The following is a 25,920-nucleotide window of genomic DNA, read 5'->3' as shown; positions in this document are numbered from 1 at the left end:
AGAAGGCAATAGTAACATGAAGATTGACATCACTCACAACTTTGAAGAGGCATACCATGCAACTGTCCCATTTTAAGTGGAACATTCCAGATTGATAGAAGCTGCCCCGGTTTCTTTTTTTTTTAAAACATAATTTTTATTGATTTTACAAATTACAAAAGATGGTACATACATATACACCTTTTCCACCTTCTTCCCACCCCCCTCCATGGGTCCTCCCCTGCCACAGAAGTATCCCACGCAGGTGAACAGTCAGAAGTGGTCCATTTTATGATTGGGTTTCTGTCCTCCTCCCCCTCCCCTGCCCCCGAAGCCCCCCCCTGCCACCAGGGAGCTCCAGTGAACCAGGGCAGTACGCAGGAGTTCATCCATCCAACCATCTATTGTCATACCAAAAAAAAAAGAAAATACAAAAAGAGAAAAAGAGAAAAAAGAGAAGAAAAAAAAAGACAAAAAGGAAAAAAGACAAAAAAAAATTCATCATAATTGTTAAATTCATAATTGTTAAACCATATTTTGTGGGCTTCCCCACCCTCCCCCCTTCCCCGGTTTTCCTCCCTTATTTATCATCTTCAACAGTTTCATAGTTCATATTTTATAACATACACCTTTATATCTTGTACCACTTTTAAACTAACTATTATCATTTTCGCCTATTGTCCAATCACTGAGAAATCAAACTCCCATTTTTTCTTCCCGTGCCTAATTTTTACCCCTCTATAGGCCTCCATATTTTCACCTTTTTCCAGAATCAATTCACTTTTTAAACCTATAATTATTCCCAAACTAACCTTACACCCCCCCGAGTACTGGCTCCACCCCACCAATCCAGCAAGTTCCATAGTCAGCAGTCCAGTTATAGTCCTATTAACCCATCCTTACAATCACAACTTCACTTTCCCTTCACCCCACCCCCTGTTTACAGTCTTTTGCCATCCAGGCCTCCATATCAGACCCCTGAGCTTCTTCTCTTCTCTGCTTAATTTTTCCTTCTTCCCTGTGGTCATTCTGGAGTTCCAGTAAGTCCAATCGTGCCCCCCTCGAAGGGGAGGCACTCCATCCAACTTTTTGTAGAGTAAAATCATCATTTTTTTCGTGATGGGCTTCATTTTGTGTTAAGTCATCACAGTCCTCATCATTGTCATTCTCACATTCGTCTTCTTCAGTTTCAAAAGCTTCATCTTCTAAGAAATCATATTCTGCCATCATCATCTGGAATTGTTGCTGTAACACTTGCCGTTGTGTCTCCTCTTGACATAGTTCTATTCTTGCTTCCCACATTAAGGTCAAAACAGTCCGCTGAAACTCAGGCGGGTACCTTTTTGTTGACATAGTTCAGTCCTGTCAAGGTCAAAACTTGTCACATGGGGTGGAATATAATCGCAGTCTATTTTCTCGACTCCATTTTAACAAGCTGGCTGCATTCTTAAAAATAAAGTTCGAACTCACATTTCAAAAGTATATAAACCAAAAAAGAATTTCCAAAAAGTCCAGAGATAAAGATAGAAATAGAATTTAACTATAAATCCTGATCAACTCACTGGATTGTCTGGGCTGCCGGCTCCCGAGGAACAGAAAGGTCTTTCTTAGTCTTAACTTCTTTCTGCAGGGCAATCACAACCACAGTCTCTCTCCCCTTTTACCCTGCATTTAGGGGAGATTCTCTTTGATGCCTTTGAGGAATCCTTTTAAGTTGAAATCTTCTGTTTACGGCTTCGGGTTTCTGTTTACTGTCTCTTATGTTACCGTAGGGGGGGGGGGTGGCTTCCTCTTTTCCCCTCTCTCCCAGGTCCAAATTGTTGCCTTAATTTACATTCCAAAGAATCCAAATTACTCACAGTCTATTCATTTGCTGAATGTTCTTTGAAGAATTGGCCACCTCCACTTCCCAGACTCGCAGCTTCGCACTCTCAGAGCAGCAATGTCAGCCTGTCCGCCGCGGTTCACCTCCTCGCTCTCGGGGGCTTAAACAAAGCCGATCCGGGGAGGAGAGAGCCCGCTTTTGGCGCCGCCAGGCAAAATCTGTCCCCAAAAAGCTCGATTTGGGGCTTTTAAGGAGGTTTCGCTTCGCTGGAACGATTCCCTCCACCTCTGAAGCGCCGAGGTCCGCTCCGCTGTGCGGACCCCCGTCTGAGCAAGATGGCGTGGTCAACCGGAAGCCCGAAGCTGCCCCGGTTTCTGATCCTAATCTCAGACGTCCCATTTTGGTTCCCATACTCTGGCTGTACCAAAAGACAGATGTTTTCTTTTCTGCCCTGCCCCGTGGTTTGAGTCAGTTGGCTCACACCAGAGTGCATCATCACTCTTCCTCCTCCTCCTGTCATGGCTTCCAGAATATTTATTCGTTTATCTATTTATTTGTACCCCATCCGTCTGACTGCGTTGCCCCAGCCATTCTGGGTGTCAGAGGAGGTGGTAGAGGCTGCACAGGGTGGCACAGCTTCTCCAAAGTCTGAAGAGGAGGAGGCCATGGGTGAACATACAAGAGGGGCAGGGAGTGGGGCGATGAAAGTGGTGGTGGTGAGCAAGCAAGGGGGTGAGGGAGGGAGATGGTAGTGGCAAAGTGGCAAGGGAGCAGGCAAACAATGGGGACAGTGCAACAGTGGGGTGGGTGCCTCAATTTGTCCTCCCAAAATGTTGGGGGATATGGAGATGAGGTGTTCATTAGGGACAAGTGGATGCAAGGTTAATCAGACTTAAAGCCACTAGTCAGGAGATGAAAGGATCCCAGCCACATTACCTTATTACACGAACCATTCTTGACTTTGCAAAAGCATTTCTGTTGAAGTTGTTTAACCTGTCAACCATTCAGAAATTCTTGTGGGACTGTGGCAGGCGATGTGGATGGATATCCTGTCAAGTAAACTTGTGTAACTGCCTGGGAAGAAACCTATTTATAGGAAGTCTTTTTCAGAAGTGAAACTGGGTTGCAGCAGTCCTGAAAAATACACCTGGGTGTCACACTGAACACAGCTTGTTGAATCTGTCCCCAATACTTCACCCGGTCCAGCAGCAATGAGCAAGACATCATGGGAAACAGAAGAATGGATGAATATATTCCCAAATCTGCTTGTATATTAGATTATGATTAGGGGAACACCCTGAGGAATGTTGTAATTTGCATAGAAAATTTCTGATGCCATTTTTTGCATCTCAAAGGGTTATCATGGAGATATTTCAGAAGTGAATGAGCATCTGGGGTTTGGTCAGAGATAATGGGCATAATCCTGACAGGCACATATGAATCCATTGATAATATTTAAACCTTTAGACTGCAACTCTTCAGCAGTTTATACTTGTAAGATGAGCCAGTCGTTGTTGTTTTTAGTGGTGTTTTATCACTTAAATCATTTTTGTTGTACATGGTTGCAAGACCAGACATTGGGTTCCTATATCCCAACTAGTGCAAATTAGAGACCAATGTGGCTTGGGTTTTTTGGGTCAAAACAGGCCACAACTTTATTGAATACAGATGAATGAGGTTTGGCTTGGGCATGGGGCAATCAAAATACTTCCACCTGCCCATCGGAAGTGACTCGTGGTCAATACAGACCGGTGTTCCTAAGACTTACATCCGATAGGGTGACCCCCGCAGGGACAGCTGTCTGACCACTCCCCCCAAATCCCTTTAACAGGATACCCCAGAATTTGGAGAGGCAGATGGAGACTACAACCTCCCCTCCTTCCAAGACAACGGATTGCCCCAACGCCCAACCCCATTGTGATGTTTGCTATGAGGTAGGCAAAACCACCGGGTCAGTGCCAATTAGCCCGGTGGGCAAATTCCTACATGGCCCCTTAAAGAACAGCGACCATTGTAGCCACAGCAAAGTCATTGACTATCAGCTTAAACTAAGGGTGGGTGGGCAGGGAAAAAAACCCAGCAAAGGAACAAATAGGTAGTGCCCCAGGTGTGGGCTGCTTAAATGGGCAAGGGGCGGATCCTAGAGAAGCCTACCTGGTCCGTCCGCTCCATCCCCTGGTGCAGCCCAAGTCCCCAGCCTGCATCCCCATTAGCCAAATCTTGGTGCAGGCTAGGATCCTGTTCCTGATAGGTGGAGGAAGGGCACCGCTGTTCAAGTTCCCTCATCGGGGCCATAGTGAGGTCTCTGCCGTCCTGCAACGCCGCGGCACCAAGAAGGGTGAGCAGACTTGTGGGACAGTCTATAAGCATAATGATGATGATGATGATGTCATTGGCTAGGAATACAATTCTCATGAACATCAGTCACTGGGAATTCAATTGTGCAATAATTAAAATATTTTCTCCATAAATTGAAGAGTCAAAAGTCAAACAAAGAAGGTTGAGAGATTGGTCTGCTGCAGCAACCCCTAACATCAATCTACATAATGTTTTACACAGATGTCATTTAAAATTAAACTTCATTGTTTATACCAGTAGGAAATTCTATTGTGTTATAAATGATACCAAAGCTTGTCACTTTGTCCAGTCTCTTTGAGTTTGTATAGAATTTTGAACTCTTATCTAATGCTGAGCCCTGAGATAAATCATTACTTATGCTGAAATGAAAAAGGGGCCAGTCTGGGACTGCTAGTCATCTAATTAGCCAGAGTTTCTTTCCCTTCCTTTCAACTTGTTTTAGCCTGTAATTAACACCTTCACCATATTAATAATAGGTTTGATCTGAACTTCCAGGTTTGAAGTTCAGATCAAAATGTGACATTTTAGTTAAAAAGAATGAGATCCCCCCCCCCCCGGTTGTTGAAAAAGTCACCTTATTTCGAAAATGTACCCTATCTCCAACTTTTTCTTTCTTTTTTTTTAAAAAAAATTCTGCTTTGCAGGTTGCTGCAGCAGACAGCTTTTCATAGGGAGATCATTCAACTGGCAAGTTTTTAAAAGGGTGCTTCTGAGCCCATGTTTCAGATGGCCCATGTTGTGTGTGCATTTTGAAGATCGCTAACACTGCTTTGCAGAATGGGGGCAAGAGGACAGTGTGTCTGAGTTTATTTATTGATTCATTTGAAAATTTATAATTTGCTCTTTTATATTACAATAACAAGGCGGCATACAAACAAGATATAAAATGCCATAAAATCACATGTGCCGCATCAGGACATCAGGTGCGCTCGACGCCACACACAAGCTGGTGCCTCTGCTCACCAAAGAGGTAAAGGTAAAGGGACCCCTGACCATTAGGTCCGGTCATGACCGACTCTGGGGTTACACACTCATCTTGCATTATTGGCCGAGGGAGCCGGCGTACAGCTTCCAGGTCATGTGGCCAGCATGACAAAGCCGCTTCTGGCGAACCAGACCAGCACACAGAAACGCCGTTTACCTTCCCGCTGGAGCGATCCCTATTTATCTACTTGCACTTTGACGTGCTTTCGAACTGCTAGGTTGGCAGGAGCTGGGACCAAGCAACGGGAGCTCACCCTGTTACAGGGATTCGAACCGCCGACCTTCTGATCAGCAAGCCCTAGGCTCTGTGGTTTAACCCACAACGCCACCTGCGTACCCTACTCATCAAAGAGTACTTGCCCAAAAACTGGATCTAGGCATCCAGAGAATTCTTTTATTTTACCATATATATTTTTCCTTTAACCAAGTTAATCCAACAAGACATAGGCTGAGAAGCCTCCTGTAGGCATTCATCTGCATTTGATTCACAATTTGGTTTCTATCTCTCTCTCTCCCCCCCCCCCCCGGCTCAGTCTTCAGCTCTCCATAACCCTCATCAGATTGTTTGTGTTTTTTTGTCAGCATTTTAGTTCGAATTTTATGTTCCTAGGCAATTTCGCCTAATGTGCATGGAGCCAGTGTGGCATAGTCGTCAGAGTGCCAGACTGAGACCAGGGAGACCAAGGTTCAAATCCCCACTCAGCCATGCAGCTCACTGGGTAACCTTGGGCCAGTCACTCACTCTCAGCCTAACCTACCTCACAGGATTGTTGTAATGATAAAATGGGGAGGAGGAGAATTTTGCATCCGCCCCTTGAGCTCCTTGGATAAAAGGTGGGAATGTAACAAATACATATACTGCACTGTATATTCCTGAAATCAATTTCCCCAAATATAACACACTTGTTGTATGCCATGTTCACAAACGTGCATTTTTGTGCAGGCTTTGCCCCAGTAAGGTGCACCGCAAAATTTGGAGAAGTGAGAATTTTGAAAGATGGCTGCGTTTCTGTTCATCCACATAATGTGTGTATTAGGTTAGTTCAGCTTTAAATGCAGATTGAATCCAATTTCTTCCCCCGTCCCACTTCATGATCACATGATCATGTGGGGGAGAGTGGGGCTGCTAGCACCGGCCCCACCCTTGTCATGACATCACAACTGCCCCACCCCCCTGCAATCCATAGATTGGCGATAATGTCTGAAGAAGGTGTGTATTCTATGGGCATTGGTTTCCTCCTTGATTTGGAATCCTGCATTATCAGTACTCTAAACCGCAGAGGGAGCCTATCTGCAAGATCTCTCTTCTCCCTGTCCATATGTGTGGGGGGGGGACCAGGGGTGGAGCTGGCAGAGATGCCTCAGTGGGGAGAGAGCTAGAAGGTACAACCCTGCCCTCAGGTGAAGGTGAATGTTTTCAGGTGAGAGGGTGGGGCAGAGAGAAACACGCAATCTTCTTGTCGTTCCCCTTCACTAAAACAAAACAAAAAACCTGACACTAACATGGGTGTATAGATAAACTGTTATTGTTGAGTCGCTTAGTCGTGTTTGACTCATCGTGACCCCATGGACCAGAGCATGCCAGGCACTCCTGTCTTCCACTGCCTCCCACAGTTTGGCCAGACTCATGTTCGTAGCTTTGAGAACACTGTCCAACCATCTCGTCCTCTGTCGTCCCCTTCTCCTTGTGCCCTCAATCTTTCCCAACATCAGGGTCTTTTCCAGGGAGTCTTCTCTTCTCATGAGGTGGTCAAAGTATTGGAGCCTCAGCTTCAGGATCTGTCCTTCCAGTGAGCACTCGGGGCTGATTTCCTTCAGAATGGACAGGTTTGATCTTCTTGCAGTCCATGGGACTCTCAAGAGTCTCCTCCAGCACCATAATCCAAAAGCATCAATTCTTCGGCTATCAGCCTTCTGTATGGTCCAACTCTCACTTCCATACATCACTACTCGGAAAACCATAGCTTTAACTATATGGACCTAATAATGTGCAAATAACTAATGAGGAGCAGGCCATATTGAGCCTAGTGGGGCTCCTCTGGGGATGAATTCTGCCCATTTGTGGGATAATTTGTGACCCACTGTGCTGTATATGACAAGTTTTTATTATTATTACTAGTGTTCCAACATGGTCTTATTTCTTGTATCAGAAAACTACTTCAAATATTCTGGTTGAGCAACTTGTACCAGGTTAGAAACCTCAAGCAACATCACCCTTGCTTATAGCTGATTAGGGAAATGCTACTATTCTAATCTCAGTTTATTTTTGTTTCACTGCCCTACTTATAGGTAGTATTCAATGATAAATTATATTTTCCGTAGGGAGAGAGAGGTTTGGGAAAACTGAAATTAGAACTGCTGCATGTTTAAATAAGCTCTTTCTTCCTTTCTTGCCTTCACAAATAATTATTCCAACATAAATGTTTCCTGTCTCTCCAAGGATTCTCTCCCCCCCCCCAATAGATTATGACCTGAGATAGTTATCCTGAGTTTACTTTATTTGTTTCCTGAAATGTTTCCTGAAATGGCTGGATTCAATGGCACTTGCCATTGTCCAGGAAGGGCATTAGGATCAGCAAACAGAACTTAGGACTCAGCTACATTAGTAACGAAAAGGTGTTTTATATGTGTTATAACACTGTGACACCAGGTGGTGCTGTGAAGTCCCAGCTTTCACCAACTTGATTTCCCCCTTTGAGGTTTACAATGTGTTTTTCTGAAGCGTTTTTTTGATGTGTCTAGATCCAGCCCTAGTTAGTCTTCCCATGGCCTAGCGACTATCAGCTTGTGGTGATGTGGAAGTGGGTTGTTTCATTGATGGCCATAGTATTATGTGAGACTGTGGGCAATTCCAGTTCCCTGCCCCCCTTATCTGCTCTGTGATGGCAGTCTGTGGCTCCTGCAAAGCACCTTGCTCCCAAGGCTAGAGAACTCTTCCAAATTGTGTCGTTTGGGGTAGCTCAGGGACTAGAAACTTCTCTGGGGGTTTAAAACCGGAGGAGCTATTTTTTTACATACTGCTCTTCTGAACCAGTGGTTGGTGTGCCCAAGACTTGAGAGGAGGAGGAGACAATCTCAATCAATAGTGAAACAAACAAACAAAAAAAAAACTAAACAGCTTTAGACTCTACAGAGCACCAAAAAGGGAGGCAACAATTAGAAAGTAGAAGAATGGATCTTCCTTCCAAGTCTGAAATCTATAGGCGACATTATGGTGAGCTAGCTTTTGAGCACTCCAGAATTCTTATCTGGGCGTTTGGTATTGTAGGGTATTGTATCAGGCTTCCTCAAACTCAGCCCTCCAGATGTTTTTGGCCTACAACTCCCATGATCCCTAGCTAGCAGGACCAGTGATCAGGGAGGATGGGAATTGTAGTCTCAAAACATCTGGAGGGCCAAGCTTGAGGAAGCTTGGCCTATGTTAATGGTCAGTCAGTTAAATTATATCCAGCCATTGCAGTGAGAAACCAGTGGGCAGAGGACAGTAAGGTTTGTGGCTCATATTTAAAAGGTGGTTCAAAGGACTGATTTGAAACTTGACAGTATGTGTGAGTTAAGCTTGAGGGTGGTACTTCTGGAATGGTGGTGATAATACTGTGTTTCTCATATTATAAGACACGTCTTATATTTATTTTTTCCTCAAAAAAAAACCCACTATGGCTTATTTTCAAGGGATGTCTTATTTTTTTCCTCTTCCTCCTGCCGCGGCCGGCATTGCTGCTGCGCCTATCACTATGTCTTATTTTCGGGGTATGGCTTATATTCCTTGAATGCTTAAAAATCCTGCTATGGCTTATTTTATGGGTATGTCTTAAAATATGAGAAACAGGGTAATAATAATAATAATAATAATAATAGTAGTAGTAGTAGTAGTAGTAGTATTTTTTGTACCTTGCCTATCTGACCGGGTTGCCCCAGCCACTCTGGGCAGCTTCCAACACATATAAAAACACAATAAAACATCAAACATAAAAAAAACTTTCCAATACAGGGCTGCCTTCTGATGTCTTCTAAAGGTTTTATAGTCATTTATCTTCTTGACACCTGATGGGTGGGTGTTCCACAGGGTAGGCCCCACTACTGGGAAGACCCTCTGCTCCCCTGTAACTTCACTTCTCACAGTGAGGGAACCACCAGAAAGCCCTCAGAGCTAGATCTTATTGTCTGGGCTGAACGCTGGAGATAGAGATGCTCCTTCAGATATACAGGACCAAGGCCATTTAAGTAGTTCCAGTTGCATGATAGCTAGCTGTTGATATATCCAAGGAGTCTATACCAGTGAACAAACAAATCTGGCATTTAGGTCTATTTCTCTGCCACTAACAGTCCTCCAGCTTCAACGTAGTGGTGAACCTGGAACCACTCACAGGATAGGATATTGCCCAAAGAGTGTCATTATAAAGGTGGTAGCCCTTAATAGCTGCAATTTTCTGGCATGTTCAAGCTTGAATGAACATGGAAAACCCTTAACACGACATGAGAAATATAAAGGTTTTTTTAGTTAATTGAATACGTCTTAAGATAATAGTGTGGGAAAAGGTCACCAATTTAATAGATTAGGCAGCTGCTTTGCTTTAGAGCTACAGGCCCTTTTCCCATCAGCATCCCATAGGGAGAAGCTTTATGCAGAGTTAGACCATTAGTTCTCTCTCTATAACTCTCTCTATACAGTACAGCATTAGATTAGTTCATGTAGCTCTGTATTGTGTACACCAACTGATAAATGATAAGATAATATGATAAGATAAGATAAGATAAGATGATAATCTTTATTGTCATTGCCCCCCTGCAGGAACAACAAAATTACTCGGCTGCTGCATCCACTCAGATAAGGCACTCCACATAAATTCAAAATAACTACAAAACATTAATTAAACAATACAATACGAAATGACAAGTAAAAATAAGATGACTTCAAAGTCCAGACTTTCCATTTAAGGCCGAAATTGCTCTAGAGAAGAAACTGTTCTTGAGATAGCTCGTTCTCGCCTTCATTGTTCTGTATCTCCGTCCCGATGGCAGGAGCTCAAAGAAACAGTGACCAGGATGTGATGGATCTCTTGATATGTCTAGTGCTTTCCTGTGCCACCTGGCGATATAGATTTGTTCTAATGTGGAGAGTGAGCAGCCAATAATGCTCTCTGCTGTTTTAATAATTCTGCACAGCCCTATCCTATCCTGGGAAGTACAGCTTCCACACGCATAACCCATAAGTGAGCACGCTCTCAATGGCACAGTGATAGAAGGCAAGCAGCAGCTTTTGCAGAAGATGGTTTTTCCTTAGAATTCTCAAGAAGTACGGTCTCTGCTGTGCCTTCTTCACAAGCCCCCTTGTGTTGACACTCCAAGACAGATCCTTCTGTAACTCAATGCCCAGGAATCTGAACGTTGTTACCCTCTCCACGCAGATTTCATCAATCAAAAGTGGCTGGACAAGGGATGTGGGTAAAAGGGATGTGGGTGGCGCTGTGGTTCAAACCACTGAGCCTCTTGGGCTTGCTGATCAAAAGGTTGGCGGTTTGAATCCCCGTGACAGGATGAGCTGCTTTTGTTCTGTCCCAGCTCCTGCCAACCTAGCAGTTCAAAAGCATGTCAAAAAGTGCAAGTAGATAAATAGGTACCACTGTGGTGGGAAGGTTATGTATGCTCTGGTTTCCGTCACGGTGTTCCTTTGCACCAGAAGCAGTTTGGTCATGCTGGCCACATGACCCGGAAAGCTGTCTGTGGACAAATGCTGGCTCCCTCGGCCTGAAAGCGAGATGAGTGCCACAACCCCATAGTTGCCTTTGACCCCGCAACCCCATAGTCGTCATTTACCTTTTACCCTTCTACCTTTACACCAACTGGTAGCAGCTGTCCAGCGTTTTGTCAAAATCATTTTTCAGTTGTACATGGTGATGCCACAGGCTGAACCTGGGGTTCTTTTGCATTCAAAGCATGTGCTCCTCGAATAAGCTATGGCCTCTCCCCATCTTCATCACAATATGGCGGAGTTGAAGAATCTGTGGCCCTCCAGATTGTGCAGGACTCCAACTCCAGCACTCTGGCCTATGCTCAGGGATGATAGATTTATTCCAGCAACATCAGGAGGAGCAAAAGGTTTCCCACTCCTGCAATATGAGCTGAAATAAGACTTTGGAAAGTGGTAGCCAACAATGATGATTCCCCACCCTGATAATCTGATGGGGGAGTCTGCTTTATCCAGGAATAGGTGTGCCTACCCATGCCCTCTTACCACTCGGTTGATGTCATATGTGTGTAGAAAGATCCCATGAACTGAGTGCAGCTGATGTGTTCACTGCTTTGTGATCTGCTTTGGGCATGAGTTGGAAAAGTGACTTATAAATAAACTTGATGATATGATTTTGTGGAGCACTCACATCACCTCTGAAGTTACTTTAAGAGGAGATGCCCAGCTTGATTTACTGGACAGGCCTCAGAACCACGCCTTAAAATCAAGACTAACTACTTGGTGATCACTCAGCCAAGTAAGATTGCCTTCCATGAACATGGTATTAACAGTGAGTCCATAAATGACTGTGGAGGCCAGGTGACAGGTTATTTAGACATTTGTAAGTGAGTAGCATAAGGTATAGCAGTTGCAAACAGTATATAATTATAGAATCTTAGAGTTGGAAGGGACCCCAAGGGTCATCCAGTCCAACCCCCTGCAATGCCAGAATCTCATCTAAAGCATCCATGACACAAGGCCATCCAAACTCTGCTTAAAAATCTCCAAGGAAGGAGAGTCCACCACCTCTGGTGGGAGTCTGCTCCACTGCTGAACAGCTCTTACTGTCAGAAAGTTTTTCCGAATGTTTAGTCAGAATCTCCTTTCTTGCAACTTGAAGCCATTGGTTTGAATCCTACCCTACCGAACAGGAGAAAACAAGCATGCTTCCTCCTCCATCAGCTCTCATGATCATATTCTCAAGACTCTTGGCAAACACATTCTTGCCAACTGCTGTGAGGTGCAGCCCATCTCTCTCCAGAAGTCCTACCTCAAGGAAGCGGAGACCGTGATCCGAGAAGTCAAATCTTTCCTGATGACCCCAACCTGTGTAGTCAGTGGTATCAAGTATTTTCCTCTCTCTGCTTGAGCCACATCCTTCAACAGGAAAGAGTGGTGAAAAGACTACCTGTGCCCTAAGTCTCTTCAGCTCCCTGTCCGGTGTTTTACAGTCCCTTTCTATGTGTTACAAGCGAAGTGTGGCAGCATTATTTGTAAATGTTTTTTTAGTGCTTGACCTGATGTTTTTTGTGGTTGCTATAGTGATGGCCCATCTGTTTATAATATTCGAAAAGTAGTGATTCACTGTTCTTAAGAGAGAGACTATAACTAACACACAAATAGAAAATTAATTTGCTTCCTCCTCAACCCCCAAACCTTGTTTTATAACTTGGATGGATTCGTATAATTTTTAAGAAGAAAAACATGTTTTTTTCCCCTAATTAGAATGACACACACACACACACACACACACACATCCCTTCTCCCTTGACTTCTTCCATTCTTTTGTTTTCTCAGATGTTTTTACTAGCAAGTATTATTAGAAAAGAAAAATAGGGGAAAAAACTGTGAACCGTGTGTAGTGCAGTTATTAATAATGTGAAGGGATGGAATGATAGATGTGGTTTATTCATATGCATTAGCTCTTTTCTACCTGTTACATTGCGATGGAAAAACTGAATAGCTGCAGGCTTCATGGTCTCAGAACTGGGTATGGAATCCATTTCCAGCCCATGTCATTTCCCCCACCCCATGTAAATTCCCTTGTAACCCTGGGCTCATTTAAACTTCCCTTTGTACCGCATTTCTAGGCACAGGCCCATGCTTCAAAGCTTTGTGTCAGTGGTGGTAGTGGTGTTTTTCTGCCCCAGCAACCCGCTCTTTACCGCTGAAAACAATTCCGCAGAAAACTCAAATCGCTGTTTGTTATGATTCAGCTTTTAAAAGTGAGTTTTCCTCTTTTGGGGACCCTAGCAATGACGCAGCTCCAAATGCCAGCAGTGCAAAGACTGCAGAAGTTTCCACAGCAGTGGGAGGAGCCTAGCTGCCAAGTATCCCGTTTTCGGCGGGAAACCCCTGGATTTTAATCTGTTTCCCGCTGTTCTCCTGAATGGAGAAAAATCCCAAAAATCCCCTGGATTTCCTACCTGCCATGGAGCCTCCATTTTGGGTGCTGCTCTGACCATGTGTGGGCACCGGAAATCGGGCAGAGCAGCACCGGAAGTTGCTTCTACGCATGCAAGATGGCCGCCGGGCATGCATAGAAGCAACTTCTGGTGCCGCTCTGTCCTATTTCCGGTGCCCACACATGGTCAGAGCGGCCCCAGGAATTGCTTCTACACAACTTCCGGTGTCGCGCCACTGCTGATCCCACACTTTTCAGTGGGAGACTTGGCAGATTTGGGGAGGAGGCATCTGATACTGGACTTCTCTCTCTCCAAAGCTGGAGATCCATAGCTTCCACCAGCCTATAGGACACTTTCCCAGGAACCATAGGGTTGCTGAAGGGCAAACAGGGTGCTCCTCCTCCAAAATATCCAACAGAACTTTGAACAGTGGCTGGCAAATGGTAGTGGAATGCTGAAGAACAGGAAGAGGGAAATGTTCAGGGGAGAGTCTTCACAACCTTTTATAATCAGCGGTGTTATGTACTGAGCTGAATCCTAGAACAATAGGATTCAGAATCAGCGGGAGCTACCCAATCCAACTCCAGGTGGAAGTGAATCCGCAACCTGATTGGCCTGCTGGAGCAGCCAATCAGGCGGCTGGCAGAAGTGAATCTGCTACCTGATTGGCCTGTAGGAGCAGCCAATCAGGCTGCAGGCAGAAGTCAATCCATAATATAATTGGCCCACAGGTGTAGCCCTGAAGTAGCCAATCACGCAAGGCCCATTGTGTAAATAATGTATATAAGCAGATGGTTTGGGGAAAAGAGCCATTCGTCTTCTCTTCTCCTCCTTGATGACTATGAGCTGAATAAAGAGCATGAAATTCACTCTTGACTCTGAGTATATTTCACTGGCGACGAGGATGGGATCCTGCTGAGCTGACCGCCACCACGCACTGCACCGCAGCACCGCCACCTGCTGCACCGCTGCATCGCACCGTGCATCCAGGCTTCAGCTCCAGGACCCAAGGAACCCAGAATGGCAACCGACAGCAGCTTCTCGCCATTCAAACCAGCATCAGGAGACTGGGAAGGGTACGCCGCCCGTTTCAACTTCCTCCTGCAAGCGAAAGAAGTCACCAACGATGCCATGAAGAGGGCGACATTCTTCAGCGTCTGTGGAGAGGAGACGTTTGAAATCGCCCGGGCTCTCCTTGCACCTAGAGATGTCGCTACCGTCTCTTACAAAACAATAATGGAACGGCTGAAGGAGCACTTCTCACCACAGCCCTCGGTGGTAGCTTGCCGAAATGCCTTCTACGCAAAGTGGCAAGCCCCGGGGGAAACCATAACTGGGTTTGTGACCTCCCTCCGCCAAGCCGCCCGGTTATGCAACTTCTCAGAATTGGAGAACATGCTTCGTGACCGCCTCGTCGGTGGCCTGAGGGACGAGATGTTGCAACGACGCCTCTACGCCAAAAAAGACCTCACGTTCCAGATTGCTCTGGAGGAAGCCCTGGCAACCGAAGCCGCCGAGAGGTCAACGCAAGAGGCACGACCGGCCCCGCCATCCCAACCGAGGGTCTACCACGAAGACCTCACCGACGAATCCGAATCTGACAGGGAGGAAGTACACCGAGTACAGCGGCGCACTCAAGCAGCACACACACCACAGCAGCCTCGACGAGAAGGAGGGAACTGTGCAAGCTGCGGGGAGAACCACGAGAGGAGGACCTGTCGTTTCCGCAACGCAGAGTGCAGGCAGTGCAGAAAAGTGGGACACATCGCCCGGGTGTGTCGGGCTCGACTCACCCGTCGACAAGCATCAGATGACCGACCCAGGAGCCCCAGGTCACACGGCACCATGCACCAAGGCAACTCGACGGAGATCACGGACTACCAGGTATTCCAGTTGCCCCATCCCAGCACAGAGAAAATTTATATAGAGGTACAGATAGAGGGAGCCCCATGCCGCATGGAGCTGGACACGGGTTCAACTCTATCCATAATCTCGGCCCGAACATTAAGGGAACTGTGCCCTAATGGGGGTCCCAAACTAAGGCCGGCCCCATTCACCCTCCGGGACTTCCAGAAACGTAAGGTCCCTACTATGGGGGTGGGGACCTTCAGGGTGCAATATCGAGGGCGAAAGCAACAATTGGACTTGCTGGTAGTTAAGGGCCCCTACGTTAGCTTACTGGGACTGGCATGGTTTGGACCTCTGGGGCTAGCCGTTACCGGGGTGAACCGCACTAGCTTACAAGTGGACGTGGACGCCATATGCAAAGAGTTTCCAGGGGTTTTCGATGGGGCATTGGGACGATATACAGGACCCCCCATTGCCCTACAGCTGGACCCCGCTGTACGACCCATCAGGCACAAGGCCCGCCGGGTCCCGTTCGCCCTGAAACCCCGCATAGACGAGGAATTGGACCGGCTCGTGGAGCAAGGAGTGCTGGAGCCGGTGCCCAACGCCCCCTGGGAAACTCCAATTGTCACACCCGTCAAGCCTAACGGTTCGGTCCGCATCTGTGCAGACTACAAATGCACCATAAACAAGGCTCTCACGGCCCATGCATACCCAGTGCCAGTGGTCAGCCATGTCCTCGCCACCCTGGCTGGGTCAAAAATCTTTGGCAAACTGGACTTGGCCCAAGCGTATCAACAGTTGCCTGTGGACGAAGCCACAGCAGAGGCTCAGACGATTGTGACGCACAGAGGGGCATTCAGAGTTAAGCGGCTGCAATTTGGCGTTAGCGTGGCACCAGGCATATTCCAGAATCTAATGGACTCTCTCCTTAAAGGGATTCCTGGCGTCACCCCCTTCTTCGATGATGTACTGATCGCCGGGCCCACACCAGAGGAATTTGAGGACCGCCTCCGCTCCGTCCTGCACCGTTTCCAGACGGCGGGCCTCAAGGTGAAGCGGGAAAAGTGTTTACTGGGAGTGCCGCAGGTGGACTTTCTGGGATTTAAGGTGGACGCAGAAGGGGTCCATCCAACCGGTGACAAGGTACGGGCCATTTGTGAGGCCCCAGCGCCCAAGAGCAAGCCCGAACTTCAGTCATTCTTGGGACTATTGAACTTTTACCATGCCTTCCTTCCCCATAAGGCAGCGGTAGCGGAGCCCCTACACAGACTCCTAGATAAAAGGGCCCCTTGGGTGTGGGGCCAGCGACAAAGGGCCGCATTCCAGGCAGTCAAGGACTTGCTCGTCTCGAACTCGGTCTTAGCACACTTCGACGAGAGGCTGCCAGTGGTGCTGGCATGCGACGCCTCTCCCTATGGCATCGGCGCTGTCCTGGGACACCAACTCCCGGATGGAAGAGAGGTGCCGGTGGCATACTTCTCCCAGACGCTTGCTGCAGCCGAACGAAACTACTCACAGATTGACAAGGAGGGTCTGGCAATCGTGAAGGGCGTAAAAAAATTCCATGATTTCTTGTACGGGCGGCCCTTTACCATAGTGACTGACCACAAGCCGTTGCTTGGCCTGTTTGCCCCTGAGAAGCAGACCCCCCAAGTGTTGTCTCCACGTGTCCTCAGGTGGTCAATTTTCCTTGCCGGCTACCAGTATGCACTAATCCACCGCCCTGGGAAGGCGATGGGCCACGCAGACGCCCTCAGCAGGCTACCACTACCAGAAACAGGCCCCGACCCAGCGCCTGCGCAAGAGGTTATGACCCTGGAGCTGCTTCCCGACCGACCCATTCAGGCACAAGAAGTTGCGCACCATTCCACAAAAGATAGGGTCATCTCCCGGGTCCTGGACTGGGTGTGGCGAGGATGGCCCAGCAGCAGCCCCGGGCCAGAATTCGCTGGCTACACAAACCGCAAACATGAACTGTCGGCCCACAAGGGGTGCCTGTTATGGGGAAGCAGGGTCGTTGTTCCCCAGCCCCTCCGCAAAAGGGTCCTCACAGCCCTACACGAGACACACCCAGGGGTAGTGAGGATGAAGGCCCTTGCCAGGAGTTATGTGTGGTGGCCGGGGATTGACAGAGAGATAGAGGCCTGGGTCCAACACTGCCAGACCTGCCAAGAATCCCGCCCGGATCCCCCAAGGGCCCCAGTCCAGCCCTGGGAGTCCGCCCGACATCCATGGTCACGCTTGCACGTGGACTTCGCTGGCCCCTTCCAGGGAAAAACATTCTTCATAGTGGTGGATTCCTACACCAAATGGCTGGAGGTCGCACTGGTACCATCCACTTCTACGGCGGCAGCCATCCGGGTACTACGTAAGCTGTTTGCGACCCACGGGCTCCCTGACACCCTCGTCTCGGACAATGGAACCGCATTCACGTCAGAGGAGTTCCAGACCTTCACAGCGCAGAACGCCATCCGCCACATCCGCTCAGCACCATTCCACCCTGCCACCAATGGCCAAGCGGAGCGCATGGTGCGGACCACCAAGGACAGCCTCCGCCGCATGACACAAGGGGACTGGGAATACCGCCTTGCCGCATTTCTTCTAGCACAGCACAGCACCCCAAGCACAACGACGGGCCGGAGCCCAGCTGAATTACTAATGGGCCGGCGCCTTGCAACTAGACTGGACCGACTTCACCCCGACAGAGCTCAGGATGAGGTAGTGGTGGGGAAAGGCAGGAACCCCCGGACATTTGTGGCCCAGGACCCAGTGTATGCAAAGAATTTTGGGGCAGGCCCAGCATGGGTACCCGCAACAGTCACCAAGGTGACCGGTCCCGTGTCGTACGAGGTACTAACGGAAGGGGGGCAATGTTGGCGCCGCCACTGCGACCAGCTACGGCGACGATTCCCAGGAGGAACCCGGGAGGAGAGCGGGACAGAGGGGTCCCAAGGGGACAGCAGGGCAGTGAGGCCTGTAGAGCGAGAGGGGTGGGCAGGGGAAGCAGAAGCAGTAGGCACAGAGGGGCGCCCCGAGGCTGGAAGGACACCGGAACCAGAGCTACAACCTAGTGGTTCAGTGGCGCCAGACCAGACAGCCCTGGCACAGCCAGCAGCCTCGGAACACGAGCCAGAACCAGAACCCCTGACCAAGGAACACCCCAGGCCACAACGCACACGGAGGCGGCCAGCAGACCTTGGGGACTACGAATGCAACTTCCCGGGCAGGACTGGAACTTAGAGGGGAGGGGTGTTATGTACTGAGCTGAATCCTAGAACAATAGGATTCAGAATCAGCGGGAGCTACCCAATCCAACTCCAGGTGGAAGTGAATCCGCAACCTGATTGGCCTGCTGGAGCAGCCAATCAGGCGGCTGGCAGAAGTGAATCTGCTACCTGATTGGCCTGTAGGAGCAGCCAATCAGGCTGCAGGCAGAAGTCAATCCATAATATAATTGGCCCACAGGTGTAGCCCTGAAGTAGCCAATCACGCAAGGCCCATTGTGTAAATAATGTATATAAGCAGATGGTTTGGGGAAAAGAGCCATTCGTCTTCTCTTCTCCTCCTTGATGACTATGAGCTGAATAAAGAGCATGAAATTCACTCTTGACTCTGAGTATATTTCAAGCCTATTCCCCCAAGCCTATTGGGCAACCTCATCCATGTGAATTGAACCCTCATCCACTACTCAAAGGAGTTAGCAATCCGCTTGCTGCTGTGAAACCCAAACAAGGAATCGTTTAACTCTGCTATATTAGATAGAACTGTCTGCAGCCTTTAAAGGGTGCACAGCTGATTCAGCAGCTTCATGCTCCTTCATGGCTGTGGAGCAGGAGAAGCTATGGTGGACCTAAGACTCGGGCTGGGGAATCGTTGAGGAACATAATGCTGCAGAGCCTGTTGGATCAGGCCAATGGCCCATTCAGTCCAGCATCATGTTCTCACAGTGGCCATCCTGTGGGAAATCATCAAGCAGGACCTGAGGACAACAGAACTATCCCCTTCCAGCAACAGGTAGGGCAGATGCAAATGCTGAAGGCTACCAATGGAGTGGGGCTGGTGGCATGTCACCTGGAACCTAGTTCTCCTCAGTCTGACACTGGGGCCCTTGTCCTGATCCATAGGGCCAAAAGTGAGCCTTTGCAAGTAGTTTGCTGCAGGGATATCAGAGCATAGGTGCCAAGTTCCGGATTGTAAAATCCGGGATCAACAGCGCCGTGGCACCAGAAGTTGCTTCTACGCACTTCCGGACATATATAGAAGTGACTTCCGATACCGCTGTGCCCATTTCCAAAATGTTTGCAGTGGCAGAAGTCGCTTCTACACACTTCCGGACATGCGTAGACGCCACTTCTGGTGCTGAGGACATTTTGGAAATGGGCACAGCGGCATTGGAAGTCGCTTCTTCGCATGTCTGGAAGTGTGTAGAAGTGACTTCTAGCACCGCTCTGCCCATTTCCAAAATGTCCGCAAGCTGCGGGCATTTTGGAAATGGGCACAGCGGCATTGGAAGTCGCTTCTATGCCTGTCCGGAAGTGCGTAGAAGTGACTTCCGGTGCCGGCACGGCACCAGAAGAACATGGCCGTTGGCAGATGCTCCGTAATCCGGGGGAATACAGGGTATTTTGCCATTCAGGACACCTGCGGGAAACGGTAAGAAAATACGGGGGTTTCCTGGGAAAAACATGGTACTTTGCAGCTATGTATCAATGTGGTCAGTTCTAGTGCTTTACTATAAGAAAGGCCTGCAAAGCCCCACTGCCATTACAGACCCAGGATGGACCAAACCAAAGCAGTGGCAGGTCTTCATGACTCGTCAACACACCCAAGCAAATTTTGGCCGGAACCTCCTATCACTCTGCCTGGCTGATGAGGGCATAGGTGGCAAATACCCAAGCCTTACAAATAGTTCCCTGCTCTGGGCCCAGAGCCCAGCGCGCGCACACACACCCCCCCTGCCCATAGATAAGCATAGCATCAAAGCAAGCCAATTAGCATGTATCGAAGCAAGTGTGAACAAAAATAGATGAACTCATTGCCACAACAACTACCAATTAATTTTGAGGTTATCGTAGCTACTAAAATGGTGTTTGCAAGTCTTCTGGGACTCGCCTTTGGTTCAACGCAGACCCTGCAGCAGGCAACATGGCAGAAGCAATGGCTGGCATCCAAGGCCCAAATAAACATGCCTAGGTTTGCCACCTTAAGAAAACAAAACATACTGTCTGAGATTTCTATCAAGCTGTTAAAAATATCCCACTTCCTTGTGAGAAGCACAGAGATATCTCATGCTGTGAGATGGAAGGGTATATATTTTTACAAGTTCTACCCAATGCAGCAGGAAAGGGAAAAAAGTCATCACATGAATTTGTTTTTCTGAGATGAATGTAAGCCAGCTCCCAGGCTGTTCCAAGGGTGGAAGCAAACACACCTGTGCAGCTTTCGATGAATATGGATCTGATTAGTCCTTCAGCCTGAATGAGGCAGCCTGGGTACGAGATTTCCTGACCAACCGAGCACACGTAGGTCAGCGGATTGGAGCAACTGTGTCTTGCAAAGATTTTGCTTTCATTACTATAGCTTAGTTTTCACAGGCAACGTCTTTGGAATAGAAAGCACACTTTTCAAATAGGAAACAGACATTTGGGCCCTTCAATTTCACTGGGATAGTAATTTACCTTGGAACTACTTCCCAGGTAATTTGCTGCAAGCACTTTATTAAGCAGGGGCAAAGATCATTATCCCCATTTTTCTAGCATTAATCCCAAAGAGTGCATCATCTGTCACTAACTGTGCCGTATAGAACTGCTCATTTTGTTTCCTTTCACTCACTCTGAAAGCAGAGCACAGAACACTCCCTTAGGCATGTTCATCAAAAACTGTGATCTGGCTGATTAAAATTCAGAGATACCAACATTTGTCTTTTATCTGGAGTCCATCATATCTGTATTGTTTGAATCTCATTAACACTGTGATTCCAGTCTTCCTTTAGTGTTGCTTTCAACTTTTCAGGCAGTGAATTAAATCACCACATCTTGTAATTTAGCATGTAGATTTCTCGTGTTAATTCCCGAGATAGCGTTAGAAACATGTAAGACAGGTTTTCAAACGTTATCTTCTTCTTGAGAAAAAAATATATTGGGGTCACAATGCGCAATAAAATGCCACTGAAAATGTATCGCCATAGTATGAGACTTATCACACCTTAACTATTTCTGAAACATACCTATGGCTCATCACCATCATTTTATTTTTATGCCACTTTCCCATAGTTAAAGCTATGCTCAAGGTGGCTTACAACATAAAAAGATTTACATAATTACAACCATGGCAAAAGTAGTCACAAACAATAAACCCTGTCAAAAAGTACAGAACCGAAATGAATAATTTCCACATAAATCATAGAATCATAGAGTTGGAAGAGACCACAAGGGTCATCCAGTCCACCCCCCCTGCCAAGCAGGAAACACCATCAAAGCATTCTTGACATATGCCTGTCAAGCCTCTGCTTAAAGACCTCCAAAGAAGGAGACTCCACCACACTCCTTGGTAGCAAATTCCACTGCCGAACAGCTCTTACTGTCAGGAAGTTCTTCCTAATGTTTAGGTGGAATCTTCTTTCTTGCAGTTTGAATCCATTGTTCCGTATCCGCTTCTCTGGAGCAGCAGAAAACAATATTTCTCCCTCCTCTATATGACATCCTTTTGCGAGCCAAGACCCCCCCCCCCAGAAATTCCCCACCAATAACTCAGACAGACACATTATTTTAGGTTGGCATAATTTTGGCCACAACTTTATTCAAAAAATTACAAATTAATTTTGAGTGTTGGCCTTAGGCTTTGGTTAATCTTCTGCCCCACGGTGGGACAGGACCAGCTCTGACTTCCTGCAGTAGGAAAGTCAAGTAAACACCGCATGGTGGAGGAGATAGCTGAGCACAGGCAATCTCCCCCACCAGAAATGTTCCCCAAGGCCTGCGCTCTGTATTGGCTCCAGCCCCGCACCATTGCGGGGGTGTAAGGACTAGAGCCCCGGAGCCCCAGGATTCCTTTAACGGATTACTTCTATAAGAGCAACACTGAGGGGCATGCACCTCCATGCGATGCCCCTCCCAAACTCATCAACCAAAGCCTAACCTGCCAACCTAACAAGTTGTGACTATTGCTAAGCAGTAGGCGAAAAACCAAATGGCACGGCCAATCAGCCAAATGGAAAAAATTCCTACTGGCCGCTGAATACAGGCAGCGCCATAGCAAGGTCATTCTAAACCAGCAAAGAAAAAGGAGGTGGGCGGGAGGGAGATTGAAATCACTAGCAGGAAGGAGCTCAACCCCCCAAACGCTAAGTATTTAAGGATTCCCCGTGTCAATCAAGAATTAGATACATGCAATTCTCCCCAGCGACACTCAGTCCTCCAATCATCTTCTTCCGATTAGCTTAACCCCCCCCCCACACACACACACATGCAGTCATTTCTGCCAGGTCTGGTCGCAACCCTCACTATACCCTATAAGGGTTAATGAGCTTTATATATTTGAACATATCACCCCTTAACCTTCTCTTCTCCAGGCTAAACATACCCAGCTCCCTAAGCCGTTCCTCATAAGGCATCGTTTCCAGGCCTTTGACCATTTTGGTTGCCCTCTTCTGGACACGTTCCAGCTTGTCTGTATCCTTCTTGAATTGTGGTGTCCAGAACTGGACACAGTACTCCAGGTGAGGTCTGACCAGAGCAGAATACAGTAGTACTACTACTTCCCTTGATCTAAAAATAAGATCATAAGATCTAAAAATAAAGATGACAAAAAATAATATCAGCAACAATGACGAACACCCCTAAACAATACATCACCCTCAGCTTTTGTAGCCAGAATCAGTCAGGTCCCTACCCTCTCAGGCCAAGTGAAAAAAAGACCTATGGTTGCCATTGGGACTTCTCTCCCATACCCTATCCCAACATCATTGTTTAAATCATTTTTCTTTTGCACTTGACATGTTTTGTTCTCTGAGTTTCCCTACTTAATCCTTACCTGAACGTCACCACTCTTCGATTTTCATTCTGATTTTAAATTTTGGGGATTTGCACCTGCAGGATGCTTTTGCTATGTTGATTCACAAATTCCCTCCCTACTTCAGTTCACTCCTTAGTTCTCCACTGGAATTTGCCATTCAAAAATAAATATTAACTTTTGTGAGTATTTCAGTCATATCATCATAACATCAATAAATATGTTCTAGCTCTGGGAGCTCTTAATAATTGATAAGATATTAATTAAGTAAATATCTTCAACTTGGATTTTCCTTAATTGCTCCCTCTGCAGACAATTCTCCTTGTTCCTAAAGAACTAGAGTACCACTTTCATATTACCATGATAACCTTTCCCTATGTGGGTTCTCCTCTGATGTTTCCTCATTTGTCAGCTCTGAAACATACAGATAAGAAGTCCAATCACCCAACAATTTTTAGCTTAGATCTAGATATTTTTCTGATGGTAGATTAACATAAGCATAAGATGTACCCATAGTGAAAGGGGTTTTGTGCATAACCAGCTAGGTAAAGGGGCCCCTGACCATCAGGTCCAGTCGTGTCCGACTCTGGGGTTGCGGCGCCCATCTTGCTCTATAGGCCGAGGGAGCCAGTGTTTGTCCGCAGACAGCTTCTGGGTCATGTGGCCAACATGACAAAGCTGCTTCTGGCGAACCAGAGCAGTGCACACGGAAATGCCGTTTACCTTCCCGCTGGAGCGGTCCCTATTTATCTACTTGCACTTTGACGTGCTTTCGAACTGCTAGGTGGGCAGGAGCTGGGACCGAGCAACAGGAGCTCACCCCGTTGCAGGGATTCGAACCGCCGACCTTCTGATCAGCAAGCCCTAGACTCTGTGGTTTAACCCACAGCGCCACTCGGGTCCCAGCTAGGAAGCTTCTATTTACTAGAGAGAGAATGTGGGACAGTGCATAAGAATTACAAATGTGTAGAAATAACAATGGAAGTTCTTTTTTCATTATAAATGGGTACCACCATGCTCGCCACAGGACAAACATCCGGAAAAGCTGTCTGAGGACAAACATCGGCCTGATCTGAAAGCAGAGATGAGCACCACATCCCATAGTTGAATTCGACTAGACTTCACCATCCAGAGGTCCTTTACCTTTACCGTACAACATTGTGATTCTACTTGAACACAACACTTAATATTAATGGATTAAACTGCAGGGGTCAGCAAACTTTTTCAGCAGGGGGGCGGTCCACTGTCCCTCAGACCTTGTGGGGGGCCGGACTATATATTTTTTTGGGGGGGGTGAACAAATCCCTATGCCCCACAAATAACCCAGAGATGCATTTTAAATAAAAGGACACATTCTACTCATGTAAAAACACCAGGCAGGCCCCAGAAATAACCCAAAGATACATTTTAAATAAAAGGACACATTCTACTCACGTAAAAACATGCTGATTCCTGGACCGTCTGCGGACCAGATTTAGAAGGTGATTGGGCTGCATCCGGGCCTTAGTTTGGGGACCCCTGGATTAAAGCATTAAATCCAACAAAATTGCAGTGTAATCCTTACCATGTCTACTCAGAAGCAAGGCTACTGAATTCAGTGGAACTTACTCCCTGGTAAGTGGGGCTAGGATTGCAACGTAAGTCATGATTAACTCCCCATCAAATAAGTAACTGACAAACCATTTTCCTTTCTTCTTAAAATAAATTTATTAATGTCATATTATTACAATTCATTGCTAAGTACCATTTTCAACCAACTCACCTCTACTGGCATTCTCTGGATAAACTGATTTCAAACCCTCTGCCAGGCACTGTAACCATTCACTTGCTGAGTTCCCATGGATCGGCCTGTGAGCTCCAGACCACAATGAGTCATAATCAGGCATATTCTAAGGAAGAAGAAAAAGCTGTTTAGCTTTCAAGAAGCTCCAATTAACCGCAGCAAGCGAAAAAAGAAAGTCCAATGTTACAGAAAGAGGAAATCAAAACCTAGGGTTTGAACTTTAGCGTCTGGCTCTAGTTGCAGTGGTTCAATCTGAGTGTGTTAAGTTGTGGTTTGTATATCTGAATTTGGCAGCAGACTTTCCCTAAGAATTATTGAAAGCTCAGAAAGACCCTCATCTGCTCATTTTCCTTTTTTGAAACTTAGTAAGTTGGGAGTGGAGTGCAGCTTCTGAGCATACCAGAAATCCCATTCTCAGTGTCTAATGGGGCAGTATTCCACCAGGTTTTACTTACAGTAGACCTATTAAAATGTATGGACCTAACTTAAGCATGTAAGTTATTTCCGTGGCTGAGATTCACCTAATGAACCTTGTCAGTGGAAGCCCTGCACAAGGGCTCCTCCTTGCACAAAGGTGTCTTATTCCTTCACACCTGCTGAGATTGGGTCTGGAGGGGGTCCAGAGAACCCCCAGAACAGCAGGTGGAGAAGGGGAGGGGATTGTTCCATGTGACAATCTGCAATGCTTGCACAAGCAGAACAATCGGAAGACAGCAAGGTTGAATGCCACCCACAGTGTTTTACTAATTACAACCACTTTGAGATGGATTTATTTGCCTGAAATTTGGATCGACCTGCCTGAAATTTGGCATGGGTAGTAATCCTCTGAGGAGTTGGGGAGGCCTGCTATGTCTGCAAAGCTTCATGCACTTACGGGAAGAAACTAAAAACCCGTGGCCGTTTTATGTTACAATTTTTTGGGTGGGAAAGCAAACTTCAAAGAAACCGCTCTGCCTACCTGTCTGGAATGTGGCATTTTTAACCACCATTTGGG

Source organism: Zootoca vivipara, chromosome 16 (genome assembly GCF_963506605.1).
Source record: "Zootoca vivipara chromosome 16, rZooViv1.1, whole genome shotgun sequence".
NCBI lineage: Eukaryota > Metazoa > Chordata > Lepidosauria > Squamata > Lacertidae > Zootoca > Zootoca vivipara.
The sequence above is the reverse complement of the archived record's forward strand: the minus strand, read 5'-3'. Positions refer to the sequence as shown.